Source organism: Lonchura striata, chromosome 5, assembly GCF_046129695.1.
Source record: "Lonchura striata isolate bLonStr1 chromosome 5, bLonStr1.mat, whole genome shotgun sequence".
Lineage (NCBI taxonomy): Eukaryota > Metazoa > Chordata > Aves > Passeriformes > Estrildidae > Lonchura > Lonchura striata.
This window is the reverse complement of record NC_134607.1, coordinates 15,163,044-15,174,420: the sequence shown is the minus strand read 5'-3', so window position 1 is coordinate 15,174,420 and position 11,377 is coordinate 15,163,044. Positions and strand designations below refer to the sequence as shown.

The 11,377-nt window shown below is 43.6% G+C and overlaps 1 pseudogene; it reads right to left on the bottom strand.

Moving 5' to 3' along the window:
- Window positions 1–9,851: 9,851 nt before the first annotated feature.
- Window positions 9,852–11,018, bottom strand: LOC110482611 (DNA/RNA-binding protein KIN17 pseudogene; annotated as a pseudogene).
- Between the last annotated feature and the right edge of the window lie 359 nt (window positions 11,019–11,377).

Here is an 11,377-nt window from a genome sequence, read left to right as displayed (position 1 = left end):
AAAAAGGTGACCCTGACCATGGCAGGAGGTTGGAACAAGATGAATTTTAAGGTGCCATCTTATCCAAATTATTCTGTAATTCTGAATATTTTTATGAAGGTGCTAAGTGCAATTTTCCTTTCAGCCTGTCTTGTGCTGTTGGAATTATGATTTGTCAGACATAAAAATATTTTTTTTTAGAATAAGAGCCTTAAAATGTGGTAGGGTTTTCTGGTCTGTTTTTTTTCATTCTGTGTGTGGGAGTACACAATTTTTCTAATGGGACATCTGTGCTAAAGACAAAGATGCCTCAAGTGATTTACAGCCCATCCATATAAGTAAGCCACCAGGTGTTTCCAATAACTGACAGTTAAACCATGAGATTTTCTAAGCCCATTGTTCTGAAGAAGTAAAGTGATATCTGAATTCGTCTCCAGCTGCAAAGCTCTCTTGATCAGTATGCCTCCTGAGCAAACTCTGCATCTACATGTGTTAAAAAACACCACTAGTTATACCTCTTACTCAATTTTTATCCACAAGGGATTATTTCTGGGGCTATTCTGTTCTACAAGAATGAGATTTGAGTTGCACATGACATGTGCAGAAGTCTCATATCCCAAGCTATTTCTCCATTATGTAGTATTTAAACTACCACTGCTGTAAGAAATCAAGGTCAGGGGAGAAGGATCAGCTTCCAGGTAGGGAGAACAGATCATTCAAGTTTTAGATTTTAAAATATACTTCTATGTATCTACTTAGCAGTGTAGCAGCACTTTCCCCTTGCTAGCAACTTTTGTTCAGTTTGGTCTGAATTCCACATCAGCCAGTGCTGCTTTTTCAGGTGCAAGCATTGTATTTATCCAGAGACACATGTTGGCAAACAGATATGTTTGATGGGAAAACATGCAGAGCCATCAAACCATGCAAAACTTGGTAACATGCCAGGAAAAATTTTGTTTTGTGGAGTACAAGAGGTGACCCCACACAGGAAAGAATAAATTTGTCAAAAATTAATTTGTCAAAAGGAAAGAAGAATGTGGCCTACAAAGATCCTGCAAGAAAACTACAGTCACTACAGAATATCCTTATGATCTCTGCAGATAATAGCATTTGCACTCATTTCATTAAGTCCTCAGAGCAACTTTAAATAAGCTTACCACTTCTGTACAGTCAAAATAAAGTCGCACAGAAAAATAAAATATTGTCTTGGTTGCAGTCCTTACACAGAATGCTCAAGCTTGATTTCCAGAACTACAAATCACAGCATGACTTTTCACCACCACTTGCTTACCTGTGAAACATGGAAAGCATTTTGAGATCCTGAGATTAAAGTGATCTTAGCACACCATAAAAATGGATAGCACAGAACAGAAAAAAGAAAAAAAAAAAAGAACCACATAGAAAATTAAATGTATAAATTGTTTAATCAAATGTATTTAAAGTAAATCTAGTTTATAGTCACAATGCTACTAAAACCCCTGGTTTAGACTGCAACTTCTTATGGAAAAACTACAGCCAGAGTTTGGTAAGTATCCATACATAGAATGACCTGTATATAACCCATGGTGTCACACATCACAGATACCACCAAGAGCATGGTGTTCTCTGTTGCAGTAAGAAGCCGTGTAAAATAACAAAATTTTAGATTTTTAAAACACTACATAGAAATCATGTACTGAATGAAATTCTCAATGGCAAGGCACATGTGATAGAAAAGCAGGAGATAAGCTAATATATAATAAGCACTACATTTGTGCATCATAAGCCCCTGAAGAAATGACAGAAAAACAATGCAGTTCACAGTAGAATTCTCTGTCTCAGTTCTTACAGTTTTATTTATCAACAAACAAGTTTAGCTCTATGACAAGATGACATTAAGAGAACTATTAAGCTAAATGTGCCCAAATATTATTTGTTTTACCTATCAAAAGTTATTAGTATCAGAACCACTGCCAACATACAGGCCTGGAAAGAGAGACACAAAGATGGTTGTTTTAGGCTACCCTGGGCTGCCTGGCCACATCAACATAGGGACATTGCTGAGCCCAGCTGGCTAAAATGGATACCCAAAAATGATCTGCAGACACAAGGTGCTTGAAGCACCTGCTTTAGAATTTCCACAATATTCACTTACATGCTATTTCTTCCAGAGTGTAGATGATTCAAATCTTGGCCCTTGAGCAGAGGAACAAGGGACATCTCTGACCACATCTAAACTACCAGCTCCCTTCTGCATTGATAGTGTGTTGAAACTTTGCAGGGCAGTAAACCCATTTGAAGGGTGGCTCCTAACAACTTTTGGCAGCAGCCCCCGCATCAAAATACACCCAGCATTGCACTATGGATTGGTCTCAGCTAAAACTTGTTGCCCAAATCCAGAAGGCAGCCCAGAGGCAATCTTCTACACAATGAGCATAAGTAGAGCATCAGGAGATGGATAAGAGGTGCAAAGCACTGGAGATATACAAAAAGCTGAAAATAAAGACATTTCTGACAGGCACTGCCAGGCTGGAATTCCCTGGTGGACCCTCACTGGGACCTCCAACACGGTCTGCCTGGGAGCCCTGTGGAAGCTCTGGCTGTGTCCCTGGTGGGTCTGAGCCCTTCCCTGGAGCTGTGCCTCCTGGTGAGATTCCCTGGATGCACCTGGCTCCCCACATGCAATGCCTGGGGCTGCTGCTCAGCCCCTTACCCAGGACCCACAGGAGAGGCACAAACTGCATGAGGATCACCCCAGCTCCAGGCTTGCTTCCCCCCTGAGGGCACCTCTGCTTCCACAGCCCCCTCAAGCAACACTGCTCTCCTCACATGCCTCTGCTCTGCCAAAAAAGTATTGAAATCATCTTAGAAAAGTCTGGACTCCTTTATTAATAGTTCAGAGAAAGCATTGCTGTGGGAACAGCACCTGTAAGTGCTCAGGACAGCAGGAAATACACAGATGAAGTGACGCTGGCCGTCGCAAGGATGCTAGAGAGGAGGGGAGGGAGGGGGAAACACATACAGAAATATAAACCTATATGGGGAAAAGCAAATTTTCTATCCTGAAAGCTTATCACTTCCCAAAGCTCAATTACCAGCCAGATGCTGAGGTGGCTCTGTGCTTGACCTAACTGGAGCCAGGCTTCTCTTCACTGATGACCATTTGTCTGGGGCAGTGCAGGTGACAAGGGAAGAGGGTGCCTGCAAAGGGAGCAGTGTCGTGACCCCTAATACTGTAAATTTCTCTGGCAGAACTAATCTAGGCTGCCACAGGCAGTGACAATTAAATGGGAAGTGACACAACTGTGGTCTGAAAATGAGGTAACAGAATAGAACTGTCACTATGCTTCTCAGGGCAATGATAAATGATGCCATCTCTATTTCAGCGTGTTCCAGGTGAGAAGTAAGCTTTAACCACACAAATTAGAGAAAGAGAATGAAAAGGTATTACACCCAAGAATAAAAAAAATAGGTTACTGTTATATTGCATGCATTTGGCTTGCATTCTTGCTATGCACCACCTTGATGTGCACACTGAAAATCTCTGTGCTCTTCTCCCTGAGCAAACAGGCCTTGCTCCATATCTAAGAACAAATCCATTCCAACTACTATTTTGCTCTCCACATGGTTGAGTCACAATGGGTGGTTTACAGAGTGGCTGCAAGACTCAGTTAATCCTTAAATGTTATTCACAGGATTCCTCATTTCTGGGGAAACTATATTGGCTTCTCTCAGCAGTTGGTTGGTCCAGTTATACTTTTCATATGTCTTTTATCCTGTTTCTAAATTCTGAGCTTGTTTAGGTATTTGCTTTTGTCCAGACAATCCCAAAGAAATGGGGAGCTATCCAGATTTCATTTTGAAAAGCTAGCACACAAGCCACACAAAGGGTGTTACATTAATATTTTATTTGGCAAATACGCCAATCCCAAAACAAACCATTCTATTCATAAAGTAAAATATTCTCCAGTCCCTTCACACCAGGAGGTTAAAAAATTAGTACATTGTCTGCTTCCAAGAAAAAAGTCCTGCAAAATGGTACAAGAATTGAAAAATGCAAAATTTGCATTTTTCCCCAGTCAGCTACTCACATAAAGGTGCCTTACAAAAAACAATTAGAAGGGCTTCATATGACATGTGTATACAGGACAATAGTGATTTCTCTTATTTTAATTGAAGCACTTTCTGACTGAGAATTAGCTAAAGAGACCATTAGAATCACAGGTCATCTCAGACACATGAAGATTCATGAAAAGTGGTCATGAATGAAGTGCTCTTTAGAAGTTCACATATTTTCTGCTTTCTCCTAACAAAGGCAAGCTTAAAGATTAATGTTCCAGTAAGAGCCATAGCAAAATAAACTTCTCACAGATCCATGGTAATAATGTTTACTCTCCCTCACAGAAATGAAAGCAGAACCCAGTCAACATATTTTCACTGGCAAACTCATGAATGTTTTTGCTAACTGCTGTAGTTCCAACTAATAAAAATATTATGACAGCACAAAATATTCATTTAGCTGGTATTTAACTAGGCATTAATTTATTTTCAAGTCCAATGTGTTAAAATTACAATGCTTGGCACACAAATGTTTCTAGAGAGAAAATCCTAGTAGTAATAATTGCAGAAATAAAGAAAACATACTAATCTCTGGGTATCTTGTTGAAGAATACACCAAAAGCAGCTAAACTCTGTTTTTGAATGCACGTAAATGACAATAGAATGCATAAGCACATTATACAGGCATTTCCAAGCAGCCTAGTGAAGACTTAGGAGTCAGCATTGCACAGGGCAGCTGTCCTGGCTCGGCAGGTTCAGGTGTGTGCTACAGTGCAGGTACAGCCCGGTCTCCATCCTGCACACATCCCTGGGCCTCAGGATGAATTGTAGCTCGAATATGTAGAAAATGTAGTGAGAAGTCTCTTGTCAGCTCCCACTCAGCACAGGCGATTGCACCAACTGAATGGCCTTGCCTTTATCTAAGACTGCAGCGAGTTCTCACGAGAACATCTTTTTGTTTGACAGTAGAAATGATTAACAGAAATGTTTTCAGCAAGAAGAACCCTATAAGAGCCCAAGAGACCACGGCGCCGGGTAACCCTTCCGCCAACCAGACCATCACAGTGTCCCGACTCGATGGCAGCCCAGACCGACCCCGCACCGCCCGGCGTTCCAGCTCCTGCTGAGCCGTAAGATTACTCGCAGTTCTCCCCTCCTAGCTCTGGCCATGGGGGTTTACTCGATAGTAAAGCCATGAGGGTTCAGCTCATGCGGGGGCTATAGCCCCAGGCATATCTCCCAGCCTGCTGCAGGCTGCATCCCCTGGAAACATAGCTCCGGAGCGGGACAGGGAGAGATTCACCTGGGAACAGCGCTCCGGAGCGGGACAGGGAGAGATTCACCTGGGAACAGCGCTCCGGAGCGGGACAGGGAGAGATTCACCTTGAAACAGCGCTCCGGAGCGGGCACGGGGAAGGATGCACTGGAAACAGCGCTCCGGAGCGGGCACGGGGAAGGATGCACTGGAAACAGCGCTCCGGAGCGGGACAGGGAGAGATTCACCTGGGAACAGCGCTCCGGAGCGGGACAGGGAGAGATTCACCTTGAAACATAGCTCCGGAGCGGGCACGGGGAAGGATGCCCTGGAAACAGCGCTCCGGAGCGGGACAGGGAGAGATTCACCTGGGAACAGCGCTCCGGAGCGGGACAGGGAGAGATTCACCTTGAAACATAGCTCCGGAGCGGGACAGGGAGAGATTCATCAGGAAACACCGCTCCGGAGCGGGACAGGGAGAGATTCACCTTGAAACATAGCTCCGGAGCGGGCACGGGGAAGGATGCCCTTGAAACATAGCTCCGGAGCGGCACGGGGAAGGATGCCCTGGAAACAGCGCTCCGGAGCGGGCACGGGGAAGGATGCCCTGGAAACAGCGCTCCGGAGCGGGACAGGGAGAGATTCACCTTGAAACATAGCTCCGGAGCGGGACAGGGAGAGATTAATCAGGAAACACCGCTCCGGAGCGGGACAGGGAGAGATTCACCTTGAAACATAGCTCCGGAGCGGGCACGGGGAAGGATGCCCTGGAAACAGCGCTCCGGAGCGGGCACGGGGAAGGATGCCCTGGAAACAGCGCTCCGGAGCGGGCACGGGTCCCCGGGCGGGCCGGGGCTCTGGCGCGGGGGCTGTCCCCGGGCTGTCCCCGTGGTTCGGGGATGCTGAGACCGCAGCCCCGCGGAGCCCGGCTCCATCTGGCCCGGCCGGCAGCCGCTTCCCCTGGCTCGGGATGCGGGCCCGGCGGTGCCTCCCTGGGCAGGGGCTCCCATCGCCGCGGGCCGCTCGCAGAGGCGCTGCAGCGAGCACGGCGGGGACGCGCCATCGGGAAAGACGTGGAGGTCCTTCGGGAAAGGGACGGGGAAATTGGGGGTGCGTTTGGGTGTGGGGAGGTGCCTCTTTAGCCTCTCAGCCTCTCCCGGCTGCGCCTCGTAGGAAAGGGATGAAGGCGGCGGGAGGCCCCTTCCCGGGATGGCTGGGTGCTGGGACATCAGCACTGGGCTGTGCCTCTCCTGCAGCTCATCTCTTGAGGGTATCCAGTCCCTGAGGGATGGAAATACGTGGCCATTGCACCAAGAATAAAGTGATGAATGTTAACCAACTGGGGGAATGGGGCGGAGGTAGCAGAAAAATCGGATTAAGAAGTTTCTCGCAGCCTGAAGGCTGCCCAGTCTATCGTGGGTGAGGATCACTACTGGTGAGAAATGCCTGATTTAGTGCTTAATAGTATTTAACTAGGTCTAGGGAAAATAGTCCTTCAGGGTGTCAGGAAAAATCAGGAAAATCCACAAACGCCAGAGATTTATGTCCAAAAAGGAGACAGAGGAGTCCTGTGACTTTATTTGAAAAAAGGGAGAGACTACTGGGAAGGTTTTGGAGGGTACAGCCACCTTTAATCCTAAAGTCCCAGCCACATTTTGCCCTCTTCCTGTACCCATTGGCTGAGGTGCAAGGAAGGTAAAGCCTACCCGAACCACCTACCACGTATCCCTCTTTGAACCTGTCATCTTACCCCGAAGTTGGGAAATTCAGGTTCGTGCACACCCTTGTCTGCTTCAGGAGCCAAGCTGTCTGGGCTCTGCAACAAACCTTCTGCAGCAGAGACATTAAGACCCATTTCAAAGCCGTTAACACCATACCTTCACCCATGGAATTGTTTGTAAAGATACTAACTTTCCTCTCAAGGGCATCAGGCACTAAAGCCCAGGTGCTGGCTGTGGGAGACATGAGGGTGATGTGTTGGAAAATCCCAGCTCTACAGAGAAGGGGCAACTGAGAGGTATTTTTAAAGATTTTACTCCTTTATCAGTCTCGTAGAAGAGTGAGACATAAGAGATGTAAAACTCAACGCCATTCTATCAGAAGCCACCCTATTTCCTGGTGATAATACCTTATAAAATGTTTTTCAGCCTATTAGATTTGCCAAACAATGCTGCTAACACTTCTAATCACCTATTGGTTTACCCCACGAGGTCCTGCTGCAATGCATCTTTCACAGTTCTAATTCTTCAAATATCTGATCATTTTGCAAGGCCATCTTCTGAAACTTGTCTCTACTTCAATTTCTCTCTCAACAACGTAATCTCGATTCCATGGCCTTCCTAAATCAGCATACTTTATCTCAGAGCTTGCATACACGTGTACAAGGCTGTGTGAGCTTCCAGTCAGGTTTTGAGAATCCTTTACAAATCCATTTCTCTGTGCCAACGCCGTGACTCAGACTGCACGGCTGAGACCATAACCCTGGATGCCAATGGGCACGCTCCCTCCCTCTGGCACAGCCCTGCTGGGCCTGTGAGAAACAGGATGGGCTGTGGCATGCAAGAGAGTGAAGTTTGAGAGTGAACCTGCAGCCGTACAGGGGCTGGTAGTTGAACTGAAACTTTTTAAAAGTTAAAAAAATAAAAACAAACAAACAAACAAACAAACAAAACCCCCTTAAAAACAATCTGGAACCCTGCCAGGCCATGCCCAGGCTGTAGATGAGCAGCACCTGGTGTTGGGGATGTGTACAGCCCTCGTTGTGCTGGTTAATGCAGGAATATATCTGTTCTGAGCTGTGTGTGACTGCTGTTTCTTTCTAACAGGTGTCTTTTTTCATGTCTGTTTCATCAATGTGCAATTAACTCCTAATTAATTATGGGGAACAACACTCACTCTTTAAAATTTGTAGAAGTTTAATAAGGGATAAAAAGGACAATATCCAGTGCTGCTCGGCAATCTGCCAAAAGCACACCATTAGCTCAAAACAATTTTATTATATACTTTTCATTACATTGGTTAGATATACATTGCGAAAAATGCATACTTTATCACTGGCTTTTTGCAAATATTACAATGAATATTCTATGTGTAATGTTAGAAAGTTATGCTGTATTAATTCTCTTAAGTAGTGTGCTAAATATATATTTTAGGTTATAGCACAATGTTAAAACAGAAACTGTGCTATGTAAGATACTTTTTAACTAGCTCAAGAAACAGATGAGATAATCAAGAAATTCCTTGCACAGAGATAACAGTGAAAGGGCACATAAAGAGTTACTGTCTCCTTATTGGAAAAGACATTCTCTCACCTCTACATCTTTATGGAACCACCAAGATTAAGGGGAAGAAGTTAACAAAAAACAGAAGAGCTCTTAATTTGCAAGGAATTTATGCATAATGTATGAGATATATGAATATGCAACAGGCTATTGCTTTTAAGGTTATTCCTTTGTTCACAAGGCATGCTTCTCCAGGTTTAAGTGCCTGAGAGCACACAGACATCAGTAATTCTTTGCTTTTTATTGTCTTGTAATTGTCTTAACTCTAAATTTTATTTCTCTATTAGTATTACTATTTTTATAACTATTTTATTATTATTAAACTTTAAAATTTTAAAAAGCAAGCGATTGGCGTTTTCCACAAATATGAATGAAGTTAAATATATTCAAACATGAATTTTACATGTTCTGAGAATTCTTCTGCTTGGATTTAACCTTTAACTTGTCTGCAGGTCATCCTGTAGATTAAATGAACAGATTTTATTTCTTCTCGAGGTTCTGAGGTTCCATTCTGTTGTTCTGAAAGAATAACAGGAGAGGCAGTAGTAATCTTCCTCTTGGTGTCCTGATTCTTGTCACTGTTATAATTCAGATAAGATAGCCCACAAATACATTGACTCAACATAGCTATTTCATACCTATTTCACAACTTTGAGTTAGTTACACAAATAAAAGTATTTAACAGGACAGTTTCTATTTTAATATCATGCAAAACTCTAAGCTATAATAAAACTACTTATAAACTACACATGGCCAGAGCACTGGCTGCAAAAACTGGCAGATTATACTATGATAATGCAGTTAAAATGGGTTACAAATAATACTATATTAAAATAATTGTGATCAATAATAACTTGCAAAAACAAACACAAAAATGAAAGCAAATATTTCAATTTATAACATTAATCACTTGCAAGGTTCACTCTACTGCTTATTAGATGGTGAAAGCACACGGAGGAAAAGCAAGAAAAAAAAAATCCAGAGTCAATCAATCCAAACCAAGATAAACTGAAAACTATTTATGTGGAGGTAAGGGGCGTGGGAGGGGGGTGTGACAAAGGGATAAAGGGGTAAGAATAAAAAGGATTATGACCTAAAGGTTCAATAGCACTTTACAACATTTAACAGCACTTTAAACTTAACAAAATTTATAACTTATAACTTAACTTATAACTTAGATATAACAATTTAGCAAAGGACTCATTTAAGATTTAGTATGCTACCAAGTCTTGTGTCTGAAAGATGTCAGAGAGAAGGTTTTGAGAATCCAAATCCTCTCTGATGAATGATTTAGTACCTCAGGCAAGTTTGGAAACATCTTCATACTGGATATCTTTGACTCTGTGCCCTTCTAGAGGTCCTGAGTTGATGGTTATTGTCACTGAAAGCCTTTCCTCATTGACGGATTCCAAAATGCCTTCATTTCCCCTGTACTCACCATTTAATACCAGCACTTTCTCACCTGGTGCTGGTATTACAGTTTCTAGATGTGTCTGATCAAGCTTCAGTTTGTCCCCAGAATCAATCACCTTCACAATTGCTGTGTATCTGTCAATCACTTCCTTAACAATTGCCTTCTTGTGGTATTTCTCTGCTAGCTTTTTTGTTACAATTTTTACAATTATTTCAGGCTGTAACCAGTAGTCTCTTCGAGATGTTCTTTTCTTCTCCTCTTCAAGCTCCATGATCTCATCAAGTGCAGATTTCTTCTTTTTCTCTTTGGGCTGACCAGAAGAATGAGCTGCTTGTCTTTTTTTCACTGCACCCTCCACCATCTTCAGTGCATTTTGTCCAAGGACACTTGTTTTAGAAGATGCTGCAACTGAAGTACTTGCTCCTTTGTTTAATTTAAATTTAACTTTTTCTTCTTTGTTTTCTCTGTTCAATTCAGTATAGACTGGCATTTCCACATCTTTCCCCTCCAAACCTCTTCTAACCTGTTGTTCAATGAATTTAGCATTTTTTTCTTCATCATCAAGGTTCTGTTTCTTCTTCCTCTCTTGTTCTTGCTGCCTGCAAATGGTCTCTGGGTCCCTGTCGATGTACTGAATGTACCAGCCTTTAGGAGTCTCACCTACCTTGCAAAGCCCTTCTCTCCCCAGCCACTTTGTAAAATCAGTGAGTGTCTCCCATTGCGTGGCATTCATATGGATGTGTTCCCGATGGCTGATGTACTCATTGTACACAATATTATTGAGGACTCTCCTTGTTCCAAATTGCCTCCTGAGCAATTCCAGGAAATCCTTTTGGAATTCCTCAGAGAAGTAGTCCATGAATTGCTGCGGATTTTCAGAAACCAGCAGCAGCTGCTTCTGGTGGGACTCGGACGCGCAGTGACACTTGAAGCTGTTTTCATCGCGGCACTGCTTCTGGCACATCTGGCAGTACCAGAGCAGCTTCTGCAGCCCCTTGGACTTGATGTGGTTGGCAATGGCCTTGGGGCTGAGGAAATCCAACTTCCCCATGGCACCAGTCCCTTCCTGATCCCACTTCCAACCCTGTGCCTGTCGAGATCCCACCCCCTTCAGAAGTATTACTAAACAGCAATTCACTTACAGCCCTATCGTACTTCAAAATATTAAAGTGCTTAAAGATGTTGGAATCACAGCTGCAGGGAAAAACAAACAAACAAACAAAAAATGGTGGCTGCAGCCCTCCTACAGTGACAGCTGTGGTTCTGCTGGAGCTCTGATCCGGTAGAAGGGTGGAATTTTCCTCTAAAGGTCCAGTGATGGTGTAGATGGGTCTCGTCTTCCACTGGGAATCCAGTGGGAAAAGGCTGATGTGGTGTTCCACATCTCAACTTATATCCAGGTAGGACTTC